Here is an 18,780-nt window from a genome sequence, read left to right on the forward strand (position 1 = left end):
TTGAACTTATCATTTTCTTTATTCAAGTTATCCTTTGTAACCAACAAGCCCAAATGCAATTATACTCTGTATTTTCATTAAAATATTCTTTGTTATCAGTTACTTGCCCAAAGCCTTGGCTTCTATGGATGCTTGACTCCAGATGACTATAGATAACAATCTAAGTAATGTTTGACCATTGCATACCATGAACCACCCCTGTCCCATTTATCCGTGACATCCAAGCGTTAAATGCTTTTACATCTACTCAGATCAGAGAACCAATTCCATCTTTAAGGTTTGGTTCCTGGGGGACCACTTCTAGGAATAATAACTGTACTAGTCAGAGTTCACTCAGGGAAGTAAAGCCACTGTGAACCTTAGAAGAATAAGGGACTAATTATAGGAACTAGATTTTACAGAAGTAAGGGAGGAATGGGAAAATGAATGTCTGGAAGGGATAGTCAGAAATCATAGGGTTGCTAACCAATTTTCCAGAAGTGTTGGCATGCGTGAAAAATTGGAGCTCGAAGGGAAATCTAAGGTGCCAAGCATGTTGAGTACTCAGTTGGAACCATGAAGGGGGAGCTCACAAACGGATTATAGGGAGGCTCTTGCTTCTGTGTAGCTACTGTCTCTGTGGACCCACAGTCAAGAGTCTGTGGTGGGCCTAGGGTTGCTGTTGGGCAGCAAAGCCCAGTGTTCAAGAAGATGAGCTGGATGCGAAGCGGAGGAGAGCAAGGACAGCGGGTCCCCACACCCGACTGGTCTCCTTTATCTCTTCATCACCATATCCAATTGTGCTAACTTTCTGAGAATAATATCCACGCTTCACTTCTGCCTTCTAAAGATTGGCAAGTTCCTCTTTTGGTCAATTCAGAATCTTACAGGGAAAGCAGTACTGGGATGTGCGTTTCTCACCTTAACCAAAGGGACAATAGCATAACCCAGCATTACAGGTTCAAGAGAAAGAGTGAAAAATGGAGATGGTAGCCCTAAGTCAGCAAATTTCTTCTTGTATGATCTTAGGCAAAGCATTTCATCTCATTGGCCCTTCCTTTCTTTCTCTGTACATTAGGAACTGTGTGACAGTTCTGTCTCACAATGTGGAAAATAAACTAAGATGATATTTTTGGAAATAAAATGCAAACTAAGTTAAACATATAAAGGAAAATACTTTTTCCTCTTCATTAATTGCCTTGTATTAATTTCTGCAGCATTCAAGACTCATCCAAACTACCTAACTCCTAAAAGATCTTTCATAATTATAGATTTTACATTATTTAGAGAACCAACGAAGAAAGTAAATAGCCTTTGAAGCTAGATCTGGGTGTAAATACTGACTCACAAATTTACAATTCATATAACCTTGAGCAAGTTACTAAATCTCTGTAAGTTTTTGAAACTCTAAATTGGATAAGAACACCTGCCCCTTAGAATTATTCTGGGTCTTAGAAATACTATATTGGCTATCTACCCACGGTTACCACTTCATAAATGTTTGTCATTATTTTTGTTATTATTGTAACTCAGACTGCAGAATACTGAGTGCAAGAATGAAACTCACTCCTGAGCTCTTAGAAAATAAATTGAACATGTCTGTAGGTGTGTGTCCACCACCGGGCATTGCCCTCAGAGGATTCATTGTTCCCCCGAGTTTTTGTTTTTGTTTTTTCTTCATCTCCAGTGCCTAGTACAGGGCATAACTCATAGTAGGCCATCAAGAATAATCTCCAAAACAGGACATGAAAGCTTCGGCAAATATGAATGAGCTGCCATTTTCCCACTCCAAAATAAACCCATCAGAGGTCCCCTCTGAGTGAATGTTTGGAAAATCTGCATTTTTCTCTTTAGAATTCTGATGTGAGGCCTGAGACAAAATCTGTAAGACTTAGAAATGAACAAGGAATGGCCACCAGATCAGTTCTAAGTAATCTGGTTTTCTAACTGAAAAAAGTGCTGGCTTATCAATACTCATCATTTTATATACCTTGATTTTGGAAAGGGCATCTTCCTCCTACAAAAAAGAAACGTTTTAAATTAGAAGAGCATTTTTGCTAACTAACCAATATCAAGTCACAAAGCTGTTACTACATGAATAACTGACTGAGCCCGTCCGTGGATAATATGGCCTGTGAGATGGGATGAGTCAAAAAGAGATACTTTGGGATCAAAGTTATAGGACTGATTTTTTTTTTTTAATCAGAACAAGTTCTGGAGACTTCAGACATACCACAAATATCGAAAGGCATGAAAACCCTTCATTCTCACTTTTTCGTTTAAAGCTTGTAAGGAACACTTTTTAAAAGCATGGTTTATTCCCCCAAAGTATCATCAGTCTAGTCATGCATTTTTTCCAAGATGCTCCTGATTAGGAGTCCAAAGGGCTGTGATGAGCTTATATTTAGAGCTATGCCATGACATTGATTTGATTTCTAATAAAAGTTTTTCTTCTAAAGACATTTTCTAACATTAAAGAACTTGATAAGGATCAGCCTCATAAAGATTCCTGTTTGTTTGCTGTGATGATGTTGTTAAAGACGCTATTTATTATACTGCACTATCCTCTTTTGAAGGATAAACAAATGAACGTGTTCCATGGTCTTAGTCCTAGTGATAGCTTTACTTTCTTGAATGAAGGGGTTATGTTTTCTCAGAGTCAAAACCCAAAATGTGAATTTTAGGGTTCTTTTCAGGGGAATAAATACTAGCCCTTGAATAACAAGTATATTATATTCCTATAGAGTGCTCTGTTAATAAAACACTTTCACATTTACTGTAATTAATATATTTAATTTTTTAACTACATTGTTAAGGACAATTTTATCTTCTCTATTTTATATAAGATAATGCCAGGATACAGAGAAAATAAATAAATTACCCAAGAAAATCCAATTAGTAAGTGGAAAAGGTGAATGACCATCTGAATTTTCTAATCCCAAGAGTCCTTGGGGCCCTTCCTAGTTTTCCATCCTTAAAACCAATGAAGTCATTTCTCACAACTGAATTCTTTGTCTTCCTTGACATTTAAGTCAGAACCAAACTAAAACATGAAAACTGTGAATGTGAATTGAAGGTTGGCCCTTGTTCATTCTATTCCCGGGTTCCCCTATGCTCTATTAGCATCCATTGTTCTGAGTAAAGTGCTGGAAATTAAATTAAAACTTTGTATCTCCAACAGAAAATGTGCATTACCTCTTACTCGTTAAATTAAATTATTTGACCTAGAGGCAACAAACATGTTAAGTTACTGACTTACAAAAAATTGGCCATGATTTTTGTTTCTATTAGGAATATTATAAGTTACTGAAACTCCACGTAAAAATCAACAACAACAAAAAAGCTTTAACTAGCAATGACTGTTTTCTGCCGACACAAATACTATTCCTCAGGAAGCAATGAAAGATGCTCTTATCAGAAAAGGCCAGACAGATACAAAATCCAATTACAGAAAGAATATATTGTAGAGAGAAGAAATTGCGATAGTGGTGAGTCATGGCCTTATGATCTAGATGTGAAATGAGAAAGTGACTCATAGCTATTGGTACATCATGCTCCAAACTGGTTTTAGCATAACTGACCCCCACATTTGAAACATCCACTGCACATCACTGGGAGTCTCAATCTGTTTGAATTTCAATACATCTGAATACAAAACTCACCTCCATTTTTATCTTCTGCCCCCACAGTGAGTTCTCCATGGTACTCAGAAAGTTCATTTAAAAATAAAAAGAAGTTAATGCCACTCTTCTGCCTACAATCCTCCAATAGCTTCCCATGTACTCAGAACACATGCCAAACTCTGTCGAACTCTGCCTGATCTGGCCCCGCCTTCTTGGACTTCATATCCCCTCCTCCCCCTGTACACTACACTCTCGCTCACTAGCCTTCTATCTGGTCTGCAACAAAGCAAGCTTGTCCCCACCCCGTGGCCTGTGCACTGAATATTTCCTCTGTCAGGAATGAACTACAACCTTCTCTACTCCTTTGTTTCTTCTTGTATCTCAGTCTCAGGTTAAATATCAACTCCCCAGAGAGAACTTTTCTAACCACTCTATCAAAAATATCCTCCAAGTATATTGCAACTCACTCTACATAATTTTCATCATAAGATTTATCACTTTGAAATTGTTTTATTTATGCACTTATGTACTTGTTTACTTATTTATTTCTCATTCTCCATCACTACATGTAAGTTCTATGAGAAGGGAGAACACATCCGTCTGGTTTACATCTGTACTCCCTGCCTCCAGAACAGTGCTTGGCACTAAGAATGAGATGTGAAGGAGAGTGAAAGGTGGTAAGATTGATGTAATGTAGGAACCTGTGGGTTATTAGAGGTTAGAAGGAAGGATTGGAGGCAGGCCAGAACCCTGATGACATTGGATAGACCCCATGTCTCCCTCCCCAACATGGAACAATTTACCATGGACACCCAGCAGAAGAAATTCCAGCATGTCGTCTACCTCTGCTATGTTATTCATTAAGATGCCCAAACTCCCAGATCACCCATCAATGCCAAACTCTAATTATGAAGAGAATGGACATTATGCAATATGATTCAAGCATCCATCCCTCCTTAACATTCCGGATCCTTCCTGGAAGCCTTTTGGAATATGTGATTCATCATTAGCATTACTCCTTTGTACTCCTTTCATTTGCAAAACTCCTTTGATCAACACATATGTGAATGTTCCCTTTGCTTTCTTACTCTGACTGAAGCCTCATTACCTATTGAGAACACTTTTTCCCATCCCATTGACCCTCTCAAATGTTGGCTGTTTTCACTCCTGCATCCCACTTACCATTTTATGTAGGAGGCTTAGGTACACTCTTTATGCTTATCTGGTTCACTGTAATTTTCTTAAACTTTCCTTTTATCAAAATTCTTGGTATTGTCAGTATCTATATACTATGCTAATGTCAGTATATTTTAGCCTCTCAGTTCCTTGAGCAGCTCACCTCTAAGGATCTTGTTTTACATCTTATACCTCAGTCTCCCACTTATGAGATTATACTCTAGACCTTGTCATTACCAACAACTTATACCATCTTCACAGTCTCTATCCAATGCCTCTGATCCTTCCTTCTCACTTCTAACAACATAGAGGCTCCCACAATGCATTAATCTTACCATCTTCCACTGTCTGTCCTACCTCATTCCTCACTTCCTTATTTAGCCAGCTTAGATTGTACAGTCTGACAGAGTGGTTCTCAAAGTGTGGTCCTCTGACTGGAAACATTGATCATCTGTGAGCTTATTAGAAATCAAAATCCATAGACCCTATCACCATCTATTGATTCAGAATCTTCATAGACGGAGGCCAGGGAACTGTTTTAATAAGCTCTCCCGGTGATTCTTATGTACATTTAAGTCTGAGAATCACTAGTCTAACACAATCACTTCCTCATGTACTCTTAATTCCGTGCTCCTTTTCTCTTATCATCTTCGCCAGGAAAAGCCCAAACCACAGTACATCCCACTCTGAGATTCCTCCAGAGCCCACACTTGAGCCATTCCACATGGCTGGAGGAGTCATGAACCATGATGAGTAGTTGCATTTGGTATTCATGACCCTCAGTGGGCTCTTTGTGCTATCCAGCTACTACGTTTTCCTGATTCAGTCATCTCCAGACTTGCCTCATGACTGTTTCTTCTGTTCTCTTGTTTCCATAAACCTCCAACACAACTCCGCCCCTTCACTCTCAACCAATGATCTTATTTCCAGATGAGTGACAAAGTGGAAACAATCAGAACTTCCATAACCTCACTAACTAATTTACCACCTACTCACATCAGTATACATATATTTTGCCTGTCTGCCTTCCTTTCCTTGGATACACCATCCCTCAAATTTCCTCTGGATCTTATTGCCTTACAAGGCCAACTCAAAAAGCATGGCTCTAGCAAATGTACCTTCACTCTCCAGCAGTATTCGTTAGTCACCTGTCCCAGATAATTCCCGTTAGCCTACAAATATTCTGAAGTTTCTTCCATCTTAACAATGTCCTTCTTGCTCCCACACCCCCCTCTAGATACCACCCCATTTCTCCTCATTTTTTAGAGCGGAGGTTGGCAATCTTTTTCTATTAAGGAGAAATAGCAAATAGTTCACTCTTTACTGGCCAGATGGTCTCTGTCACAATTGCTCAAGTGTGCCTTATAGCACGAAATAAGCCATAGACAATACATAAATGAGTGAGGGTGGCTGTCTTCTGATAAAACTTTATTTATAAAAACAGGCGACAGGTCATAGATTACCAACCCCTGCTTTAGAGCAAAACTCCTTGAAAGACCTGCTTCTGATCGCTGCATTCATGTAAGAGGCTTCCATTTTCTCTTGATTCTACTCAGGCTTTCTTCTCTAGAACTCTAGCAAAAGACCAGTCATCAAGGTGAGCAATGATCTCCACATTGCTAACTTTAGTGATCGGTTTTAATTTCTCATTTCACTTGTCCCAGCAGCAGTATTTGTCACAGCTGTTTGCTACCAACATGTGCAGAGTATCATTTTCTCTTGGCTGTCCTCTTGTCACTGACTGCTCCCTTTCTATTTCCTTTTCTGAATCTTCCTCTTCTCCCCAACGTCTAAATGTTGGAATGTCCTAGAATCAGTCTTCATACATTTCTCTTCTCAATTTTCACACCATCTATACTCTTAACTCTGAAGTTTATATTTTCAACCTACACTTTTCCCTCAGTGCTCATTATCCAACATCTCTAGTTTCGGAAAATATGTAGAATACAACTTCATCTTATCTCCATTGACATTTCATATTATCTTATAATGCTTCATCTTATCATATAAGTATTGATAATACTTCATATTATCTTCATTGGTACTCTCATTTCTTGCTTGGATTTTGCGATACTTTCAAAACTGGTCTGCCTTCTTTCAAGCTTGCCCTGTCCCCAAAGTTTATAAGAGGTACAGCATCATGGTGGTCCTTTTAAACATCACCAAATTCATATTACTTGTCCTTTTGATACCTTCCAAATGTCCCCCCCTCACACAAAATAAATGTCAAAATCCTTATATTGTCCTCCAGGGTCCCAGGTAGCCTTGGCCCTGCCTCTTCTTTGACCTCATCTCCTACCAATGCCACCCCACCCCTGCCCTTGCTCATTGCCCTGAAACTAGCTTCCTTGCTACCCCTCCAACATAGCCCACTCCCTTCTGCCTCGGGCATTTTGCACTCTTCCGTCAAGTAGCTCCATGCCTCATTCCCTCACTTTCCCCAGGTCTCTGCCCAAGAGAAATATTAGTGAGGGCTTTCCTGAGCACCCTATAAAAACACTAATAACCACTCCAATCCCCAACTCAATGCTGCCATCTCTCTTACTGTGCTTCATTTTTTACTTTGCACTTATCACTAGCTGACATATTGTCTATTTAGCAACTTCTTTAATTATTTTTTATTGTCTATCTTTCCCCAACTAGGATATAAGTTCAGTGAGGGCAAGGACTTTGACTTTTTGGTTACTGCTGTGCTCCTGGTGCCTAGAACAGTGTCTGCTACTGCACGGGTACTTAATTATTGGTTGAGTGAACATTGAATGACTGAGTCTTTTTCTCTCATCATCAGTCTAATCTTCCCCTGTTTTTCCTTGCAACCACATCCATCCAGCTGGCAAATTTCCAAACCGCGTGATAAGCTGTGACTCCCCCGCCTACAGCTTTGGAAACTTCTTGGTGTCCAAAATCTTAGATTCCTCTCCCCTCACCACACTATTACTCAAAGTCTTCCCTTAACAATATTTGTGATTTGCAACTCTAGATTAGCTGGGCTTTATTAAGAGTTCATTCAGTTTCTATTGCATGGTTTTTCAGACACTCTGCCCTTCCATCAACCTGTCCTTTCCTATACTGTCAAAGTATATTTCTAACCATGTGACTCCTTGGCTTGAGGACCTTACATGGTTCTCCAGGGCCAGTGCTTTTCAGAACTATTTGTAGGAAAGTACTAGGGTTTTTTTTTTTCCAATTTATTCCAGATTAATATTTTTGTAACACATAATTAAAAAGAAATGAAAAAACAGAACTTACGAAATATGAGCTCAATCTTTATTATTAGATGGAGCAGATACAAATTGCATTTTAGTTAATATAATCAGAAAGAAAGCATAGGGGAAAAAAGAGATTTCAAAAACTGTACAATTTGGTCACTGAAAGTATAAGCATGGAAAATATGTATAGAAAATCTTTATTACATTCATAACTTCCCATTGTTCTGCAATTAGAAATAAACAAAATAATAAAGGAAACTGGAAATCCCCATATATAATGCATATAATTACACTTTGAACCAATACCCATGTATGTCAATACCTAAAGTTGTTAATGTGAAAAATGAGCTTGCTTCTTGCTTGTTAACTCATCTAATCTAGGTTGCATTGATAGCAACTCTACCTGTAGGGGATAATATATGTTTATTTAAATGGTGTTTAAGTTTTGTTTTAACAATAGTCACAGGAGTATTAACAATACTCAGTAATCATACAGTATTTTGATGGGAATGGAAGAAGAGATTTTAAAGCAATTTCAGCAAGCTGAGAATATTCATTTTTTTCTTTTATTCAAAATGAAACAAATAATACTGTATTTTCAAAAGTCGTTTTCAAGTCTTTGTCAGTAGCAAATTCTAATAACTTGTCCTTAAATGTCATAGATAAATTTAAATTATATTTTGATGAAAAGGTGAATTCTATATTCATGAATTTCCTGTGTACCAGTCTACTTTTGACAGAAAATAAAAAAATTTTAAACGTTTTATCAATTTGTACGTTGTTCTGTCATAACCTTGCATAGATGTGGAGCAGCAAGACCAACACATCTTCATTAAAATCATCAGTTATGAAACATGATGAAAACAATCTGTAGAACTCTGTTCTTACAATCTCCTAACTTCTGCTTTTCCTGTGTGAGCTTACCTTCCATTGACATGAGAGTATTATGATTAATTTAAAATGCCAAAGACGTAAGAGAAATACATCCTGTGGTTCATTTCACATATTTAAAAAATTGGGACCAAACTGGTTACTTCTCTTGCAGAAACCCTAAGAATTCCTTCTATAGTTCACACTTTTGCAACACAACATTTTTCTCTTCATAACAATTTATGCTTAGTACGCAGTACAGTTGTTCATGCTTGGCTGTCATATCATCACATAATAATGAGAATACTTTCAAATTTAATAATTGTATAACTCACAATTTTTACCATGTCACTAAGTCACTGTTTAGTTCAGCTCACATTTTTTCATAGCAAAACATTCTCAATGGAGGAAGCAGTGTAATGATTTATTTTCTGGCGTAAGCTCCTTAATCTAGGTAACACCTCAGTAATGTTTTCCTTGCATCACAGATGTGCCATCAATGCAATATATGCCTACACAAAATAAGCACAAAACCACATTTGCTGATATGGATTATGGGCTTGGATATTGAGACAACACAAACTTACTATAAAATTTTATGAATAGTTATTCTCAATGGCCGTACTTATTTCATCAAGGACTGCTCACCAACAGTCCAGTCTTCATAGACACTTGCAGTAGCACTGTCCTAAATGTGATTTCACACCTTCTCTCTTTTTTCTCCCCGTTACCTTTTTTTCCCTCCTCACTCGCAACAGATTACCTTGTTTTGTGTTTCACTGGGAAGATTGAAGCAATCAGAAGAGCATTTCACAGTCTTCCACTTGCATGCCTACCACCTGCCAGCATCGACCCACACACATTTTGCTTTTTCACCGCCTTGTTCTCAGCTAAACCAATCACTGCGCCTGCATATTAGATACTATCCTTTCTTGCCTACTCAAAACCATCACCCTGACAATTCTCTCCTCTGTTATACACCAATTTTTTGCATTTTATTAGGTTTTTCTCATCATATGCTATCTGTTATTTCTCTCAATTGAAAAATTATACACACACACACACACACACACTTGTCCTCACTTCCTCCTGAAACTTTTGGCTCCGTTTCTTTGCTTCTCTTGACAATAAAAGCCCTTGAAAGTATTGTCTCTATGCATTGCCTCCAGTTAATCTCTTTTCCTTCTCTTTCAAACCATCTCCAATCAGGCTTTCTCTCTCTGCTTCTCCAGCAAAGAGTATCCTCAACTAGGTCACCAATGACTTCCGCATTGCTAGACCCGGTCATCAATTCTCAGACTTACTCCATCTTACTTAAGGCACAGGTTGCATTATTTTTTTGACATTCTTCTCTATTCATTCCCACTCCCTTGATCCTCTCATTCAGTCTCAAGGTTTTAAATACCCCATATATGACAATGACTTGTGTTGTTAGACCTTAGGTCGGATCTCCTTCCCAGATCCCAGGGTTGTATATTCCCACCCTACTTGCCACCTCCACTATGATGTCTAACGTGAAGAACTGATATCAGTGAATGGCAACTCCATTCATCCAGTTGCTCAGGCAAAATTCTTCCTCAAGGCCCTTTACTCAAACCTCACATCCAATCCCTCAGCAAATTCTGTTGGACCTATATTCAAAGATATACAAAATTTAACCAAATGTTGGAAAGATTACAATCATAATCTTAGTTTTTACTTTTCGTTTTCTTCTTCCCTTTTCTTATGAACTCCCTCAATCAGTAGCTGGAGCTCTGAGATTGTCAATACATTTCTAATATTGAAAAAATAGCAACATTGAGGGTTTTTTCATACCTTAAGATTAAAATTATCCAAATCTACAGTTTTGTTGTTGAGTATAATTAATCAAATAGTATGAGCATTCTCAAGCGAGGTAAACACGTTCATTAACCACTAAAGACCAACTTTATGATAGTTTATGTAAAGTGTCAGGAGTTCAGGTCAGTGAGACAGAAGCCATTTCTCTTTTCTGAGTCTCACACTGCACGTGCTTGTTGAATTTCTGATTCCCCTAGTGCTGGCATTAACCTCTAAGTTATTGCAGGTGATGGAAACTCCAGCTCCCTGTCAGCCCTCAAAACAAATCACCTCAAATTATCCACATCTTTATCTTTCCAGCTGGTATGAGAAAATGAGCACAAAGAAACAAAGAGCTAAAACTTTCTTTAAGCACGATAGCAACCTCATTAACATTACTGAGGTGACCATCTATTTATTTTTTGGAGTCTGAAAGAGTTAAGATTAGGGCCTTTCAACATGTTTAGTGATATCTTGAATGATCACTTCTCCAGAAATCAAGAGTTGGTCAGTGAATAAACTAGAACAGGCAATATGTACATTTCCTAAAAAAATGTTTACCTCCCTACAAGCCAGAGGTCATGGAAGGCTTGTTTGACATTTCAAAAATACGTTTCATGTCTTGCCCAGTGAGGTCCCATCTATATCAAATGCAAACCAATTTCCAGAAAATACTTTAAGCTTTTTAATTGAAGCAATCAAAGAATGTTTCAAAGGTGTGTAAATGCTGTTTTAGAGTCTTCAGTAGCAATGACATTGTTAGGGATACACATTTGAATAAATGTTTAAGCAACGGCAACACTACTTGTTGTTGTAGGGAAAAGATATTCCTGAAGTGCTGGCTCGTGTCCAACTGTAGAGAGCAGAGTCCTTAAGATATAGACATATATATGTAGGGCTGCAGAAAAATGACCTAGAGGTAAGGAAACCCTCCTTCCAGGACACACAGCCTCGCACTGGCTGTGGACCCAGAACCCCAGGTTCCTCTTCTGAACAGTCATGTATCATGCCACCCACTCCCTGCTCCAAGGGAGGGGAGCCCTGACCTGTATGGTTTGAGAAGATGGTTTATAGCTGCAGCTACTTGACTCTCTAACATTTTTTGGAGGAGGAGGGGACAACTGACCCAGGAGTCTTTCATTTTTAACTCATCATTGCAAGGAGGGACTACTCTGGTACTGTCGCTTTGGTACATTGGGAGATCAAGACTCAAATTAATCAGAGGTGCGACAGGGGCATCTTTCCTGGTGAAAAACAATGCAGGGCAAAGAAGCCCGCCCACTTACATTTAAAGGAGCATATCGCAGTGCAAATTGGGTCATCTCAGGAAATATAAAAGCATTATTCCTCTGAGACTTGAAAAAAAATGTAATTACTTCTTCCACCAAGTATGATTCTTTTCAATAACCTTCATTTTTGTCCCCTGGAAATGAAAAGAGGTTTACATTAAAAAGGCATTTCCTCTGACTCCGTGTCCTTGAGCAGCACAAAATGTAAACCATTCCCACCCTCCCTCTTTTGAAGAAAAAGGGGGCTTCAATCTTTCCCTCTGAACACGGTCCATTTAAATAAGGAGATGGAGTCCCATCTTTTCGATCAGTCCCATTGTTTGACTTGTCAGTAATAACACTTGAGCTGAAATTGTACAGGCGTCCTGCTAATTTAGTAATTATTGACATGGTGCCGAGCAGGAAATGATAGCAAACAGAGGAACTGTTAAGGAGAAATGAAATAAAAGATGTTCATATCATTGTTGAATAATGGGCAAGATCATTGTGTGCTTTAAGTAGGCCCAAGACACCTTTTTCCATTTTCCTGACACATTTATAATTTATGCTTTGTAATAGTTCCAAATATTTTTAGGACACTGGACCTTGTTTGAAAATCTTGCCGAACTGAATGAGAATCACGGAGCACACACGCGGAGGAGTGGACGATGTGACCTGCCGCAGCTTCCCATTTGAGCGACAGCCCCTTTCTCTCCAGCCTGCCTCTTCTCCTAATGCTTTTTCTCCCCTTCTCCTTTTTAAATTTGCATTTCTATTTATTATCCTCTTAGCTCTAGCTAAGATCTTTGTTGCTAGGATAAGCGATGCAACCCATGCAGTCACATGTGTCAATGGTGTCTTCATTTACTTATTTTCTTAATCTCAAGCCTGTGCTTAGATATGAGAACTTCTTTACGTTTGATAAGCATGGATTTGAATGGATCATTTTTAAAATGTTGCATATTTATGCATTAATGTATCTGTGCTAGAGTAATGCACACGTGTGTACTAATGCTCGTGTGTGATGACAATGTGGTCATGAAAACGTTGAGGCCAGAGTATACTAATTTGGAAATGATTTGCTAGAAGAATATACATATTGACTCTGAGAAGATACAGCATATCTTCTTACAGTGCTGATATTGGAGGATAAGAATGACACCTTTTGTACGGGCAACCATGTCATATGGCATTTGCTGTTATGTAATGATTATGCATTAGAACATAATTTGTCAAGGCCAGAGGGCAAAGCCTTACAGCATAATAAAATGTCTTACAACAAAGTTGTACAGTATTACACCTTCCTTAGTGTATCCTGTAATCAAATCATCACAATTTTAATAATAATTGGAAATTTTATTTTAAAATGCAGTGTTATTTGCTTTTAAAATGCTTCACCAAAAGGGATACAGATATTAAACATGATCAAAACATGTAAGACAAATAAGCACAGAATAAAGGATGGGAAAGAAATAAACCTCAGCATTTTGGAGAGCTGGGTTGTGGGAGACTGTGATGAAAATACCAATAGTAATGCTCATCCACATTAAGAGGGCCGCTAAGATGGGTCGACCACTCATGTGCCAGGTGCCATCTGTAGCCCTTTATGTGGAGTAACTTATTTATTCCTCCGAACAAAACATACATATTATATTTTACCAAGGAGTAAGCTGAAGCTCAGAGGGCAGCTTCATTATGTTATCCAAAGTCATGATTATGGTTTTAAAAATTGTTGGATCTTTTCCTCTCTGATTCCTGAACCAGAGCTCTCAAACACCATACTCTTTGTGCTCCTTCTAATTTTCTTCTCATCTTTATTTTCCTATATTTCTACAGTTGACGTTTTCACTGTAAGGATTAAACAAAATGTAGACAATTGAAAAAGAGGACTCAGCACAGCACGAATTCCGACAATGGGTCACATCACGTTTTACGGCTCTGCCCTATGGTTCAGTTTGCCTATACCATGAGTGTCATTTCTTCCTGTGGCCTTCACATTTTAAAACCCTCATCGTATGTCTAAATGAGATAATACTGGAGAAATAGTTCAAGCACTAAAGTACCAAATCAACGAGGAGGTGCCATGGGTGAACACACGCAAGATTTGACTGATACGTGTCTGAGAAAAACACCTGTCTGTTAAAAACAAAAAAGTTACCAGGTTAAATATTTTTTGGAAGAGTCACCTCATGCTTGTGGCAGACCATCTTAAAGTGTTTACCTTCCACTGAAAAACTACTTACTTCAAAATTCCTTTTTTGCTTGTGTCACAAAATAATTCCTTTCATAATGTTCTATTAAGTTGTCAGGCAGGATAGTCATGATCAACACAAAGGGAGAGTAATCTCGGTTTCATTTGTCTATAATGTGGATATGTAGATAAATTTCTCAGCTCAATTTGTGCGCTGGTTGTCAGAACAGTCTTATAAGCACAGAGACGCTCTATTAAGGAATCCAAAATCCAATTGATTAGGGCTACCCGAGCTCTCCCAACATTACCCCCTTTCTACAAGTAGTGGATTACATACTATAGCAAAGCTGGATAAAAACTGTTACATGTCATTGTGTGACCATCCATCTATGTACTTGTATATATGTATGTATTTTTTTTTTTTTACTCTCATCCTCTAGGTAAAGACAGTTATGTAAGCTTATTATCCTATGTGGTTGAATCTCAAGATATGTGATTCTACCTGCAGTATACTGGAATCTATGAATAAATGCTCTGTGATATATCACAATCCCAAGCCATTGCTGACCTGTGAAGCAAGGAAGTGGCATCGAGGACCATAATAGTGGCTGTTAAAAGTAACAAGTTGAAACCTTTCCAACAGTGCCAGGCCCAGCATCCGACTGGGTCACTTAGATAAGCTCAGGGCTCAGGTTTTAAGGTTCCCTGACTTGTGAGTTCCAACCTACTCATGTGAGGGAAAGGCCTCTCACGTTCCTGGTATTTCAGCAGAAGTGATTCGGTTGAAGAGGTCTTAAAACTGTATTCATTTAACAGTAAATAAAAACTAATTTACAAATTATATCAAAAATTCAAGGATTCTAATAGAAAAGCATATTAATTAAAGAAAATCAATTATCTGTTTGAGGATAATTGAATGGCGTTCAGGATTTATGCCTTTTCTTATATAAAAAAAAAAAAACCCCTTCATATTGTTATCGTTGAACATATAACATGTCTGATTTTTCCCTTTGCCTAAATATCCGAAGGGCACACTCATCACCCTGTACCCCTTTATCCTCTCAGTGGCAGGTCAAGTGAACTGGAATCACCTGTCTTAATAGCTGGTTCTGACAGGTTATAGCTATATTTGAATGGGTGCCCCCACCGCGTGATTCCATAGTACTTTGTACAGATTGTAGAATGAACACGCCCTCTAGATGCCTGCATTATGCAAGGAATTATGAACACAATCATATTTTGTGCCACCCATCTTTGCACCACCACAACCAGCTCTTGATGTCACTTTCTTCACTGCGAACTCCTGCAGGACAGGAGTTCCTTGTGTGAATAAATGAGTAAACAAAAGACTATCCCCATCGAGAGGAAGAAGAGTTGCTTTAGGAAGGGAAAGGAACTAAGGAAGGCTACAGCAACGCTGTATTTACAATTTGGGTGCATGCAGGTTTAGCTCAGAACCCACCTTGAAAGGGTAGAAGCACTAATGGGAGTTTCAGTGATAATGTTGACTCCATTTGCTACGCTTTTAAGCCATGAAAGACCGATTTCAGAAAGACTGGTTTGTGCTGGAAGCCTGTAACAGCGGTGGAAGTGCTGTGTTTCGCACTGCTCCTGCTGCATCTCCACCCAGGAGCCATTCTCCTGGTATTACCCTCCCGCAGATGAGGCCCGGCAGGGTGTGACCTGCCCACAGCTGATGGGACCACGGGTTGACCAGCAACTGTAGCCGATGCATCATCACCTGGTCTGAAACCTATCCCTTGTGAGGACTGAATCAAAACCATGAGCTGGCTAGTTAGGTTGGTGGGAGTGGGAAATAGATGAGCTGGATGAATTAGTGGCAGGTGGCAGAAAGAGAAACTGTGTTAAGAGGATCAAGATCACGGGTATTGTTCACTTTGGACAGGATGCAATAACTGAGAAAACTTTTAATGCCTCAAACACAAGAGAAGCTTATTTTCACTCCTATAACAGTCCACATCAGATACTTCTAGTCGGTAGGTAGCTTTCCTCAAGCGACAGTCCAAGGTGCTCAGGATTCTTCCTCTTTTCAGCTTTGCTGTCCCCTGGGGCCTCTGTAGCTCTCCCATCCTCTAGAGAGAAAAAGATCATGCATGAGGGACGTGTGCTTCTTAAAAGCCTGGGCCTGAAGCTGTTGCTTCTCTTCAGATTCCTCTGGTGAGGATGAGTCATGTGACGACCCTTAACAGCAAGGGATGCTGGGAAATTAATAGAAGTGTGTGTGTGTAAGAAGACAAGGAAACAGACTTTTGGTGACTGCTACAGACATGAGCCAAAAGTCATGTGCAAGCCAGAGCTTTGTGTTATAAACAGATGGCTGAGTTGCTCAAGGAAGAAGAAAACAGAAGCAAAAGTCTTAGGAGAGAGAGAGCCCGTGAAACTGCCTTGATTCCACTTTCTCCATTGTTCTTTTCCTGACATCCTCACAGTACTGCTGTAGAGCTGGAGTAGAGTTGGAAGAGGAGAGAGATTTAATAAAAATAATATTAATAGATTTATTCTATAAACAGACTATATACTTATATATTTTATAATTAGATTTCTTTTGTATACTTTATAATCTATTGATGCCATCTGCACTCTTCCTGTATATTCAAACTAAAATTGAGAAAATTGAGACCAGGATGCTACTGAAACAGGACTTCTTTCCATGATCCCCTCAATAGAATGCAGTGAAAGGAAATGCTGACTTCTCAAGTTATGATTAATTCTTCCTTGATTTCAATTATCTTTGTACTCTAAACTAGGATTTCCCAACAACCCCTTCACTTAGAATCTCGATCAGCTACAGAAATATTAGCAGTTTACTTTGGTCAGATCATAGGCCAAAGTAGCACCACAATCTGATGAACGTGAATCCAATTTAACTAAAAACAGAAAAGGAAGAGCTGAATTCTGAAGCGTTTCTCTTCTCTCTCAAGCTCGAGGGGAACATTTCCACTCAAAGAACAGCCCCACTTGCCTTATTACATCTCGCACGTACAATGTGAGCAGCGCAGAGGACTCAATCATGTTCTCCCCTGAGGCTGGCGACAATTAAAAACTAGCTGCCATAAGACAGTATTTACAGATCTTTACAACAAACATAAATTGGCACTTTTCATCGAGATAGGCAATGCATGCCACACATACTCCAGGACTCAGACATAACTGTCCCCTTCAATGTTTCACATCTTTGAAAGGAGCGAGGCTGTCAACAGCAGTAATGCCTTCAACGCCATTGTCAGTTTCGCTCTTCACAGTTGTTATATTTTCCTTCAAGCCACCACCAGTCAGCTGGGCCTCTTGATCAGCGTGGTAGAAGTTGGGGTATACACAATGTTCGGGAAGAGAGAATATCATTTAAGGAAAAATACTTGGAGGAATGAAATGCCATGTATGCCCTGCCATTGGCAAACATCCCCCTGCTCTCTCCTTTTGGATAACTTCCCTTCCCCTCACCTCCCCAATATTACTGTAACGTTGCATCAGATATTTAGACATGTTTTGGTTTAATGCCACCTGACTTTATGTTTTCTATATTTGCTTTCTAACCAGATATTTCAATGCAACAAATAGAAAATGGCTTTGTTATTGAATTGGAAACAAAAGATACAGTGGAGAAGCATATTAAAATGTTCAGAAAATCCTAAACTGAAATCTGTTTACTAAGCCACCAGCTGTCACTTCCTCTCCTGGCTGCCACGCACTACCTATCCAGAACTGCCGCCTCACACGCATTGTCCTTATTCTATGGTGTATCTGCTCTGATGTTGTTGAAAAAAAAAGGTCTATCAAAAAAAATATCTAATCTTACTGTAAATTTGCCTTCATTATCATTTAAATTTAATATGCTTCCTTTTAAATTGACTTAAAATGGACGTTTGTGAGCAAGTGATGCAATATGCAATGTATTCAATAGTAAAAGTCCAAGAACTAAACCAAAAGACTGGTTCGAATTTGCAGTTTAGTTGACAATAGGAATCATGACTGTGGGACTGAGAATCCTGACTTGAGTACTAAGAGTTCCACCGCGAATTTAAAATGGTTAAAAATCAGGGCTTGGAGTTATGATTGTGTTCCAAATTCTAAGTAGCTATTTCTGGCATGTTAGAATTATTTTCTCATCTTAGTGAAATGTTAAAGTTGAGATTTTTCGAGAGACGAAAGAGTGCTTTTAGGAAACCATTACTAGTCCGCATATCCCACCCCACCCCCTCGCCACCACTTCAGTGTCAGTAACATCTGACACTCCTCTTTTTGGCATACTCAGGAGAGGAGCCAAGGGTTAAATGGGCCATGGAGACCAGACTCCCTTTTTTCCCGAAGCCAGGGACCCCCCCAGAAGCCAATGTGCTTGTAAATGCATGTGTCTGGAAAAGAGGGCCTAGGGGCTGTTGTGGGGCAGCTATGGCGGAAGCCGCACTCACAGTATGGAGAAAGAGAAGCGGATCTATCTCCAAAACTGCCAATCTTGCTTCTTCCAGGACCCCCGGCTCCGTCCTGTTCAACCTGCACGTGATTCCTATTAAAATCCTGTTTTCTTAAAGCGACAAGGGTCTCAGAATAGGGAATAGACCATCAGCATTGGGAACCCTGAGCTCTCACGGCTAACTATATTCACTCAATCACCACCAGCAAATAGG

The 18,780-nt window shown here is 39.1% G+C and overlaps 1 long non-coding RNA gene across 2 annotated transcripts in view; it reads right to left on the reverse strand.

Annotated features, from left to right (window-relative positions):
• Window positions 1-13,284: 13,284 nt before the first annotated feature.
• LOC138924211 (uncharacterized) overlaps window positions 13,285-18,780 on the reverse strand; it is a 53,663-nt gene continuing 48,167 nt past the window's right edge. Inside the window, exon 8 of one of the 2 annotated variants that reach the window (XR_011438979.1) lies at window positions 13,285-16,227. This is a non-coding gene — a long non-coding RNA (uncharacterized lncRNA). Of the gene's footprint in view, window positions 16,598-18,780 lie in introns of both variants that reach the window. The other variant, XR_011438980.1, reaches the window with a different exon arrangement.

The sequence above is a fragment of the Equus caballus genome, chromosome 1 (assembly GCF_041296265.1).
Source record: "Equus caballus isolate H_3958 breed thoroughbred chromosome 1, TB-T2T, whole genome shotgun sequence".
Taxonomy (NCBI): domain Eukaryota; kingdom Metazoa; phylum Chordata; class Mammalia; order Perissodactyla; family Equidae; genus Equus; species Equus caballus.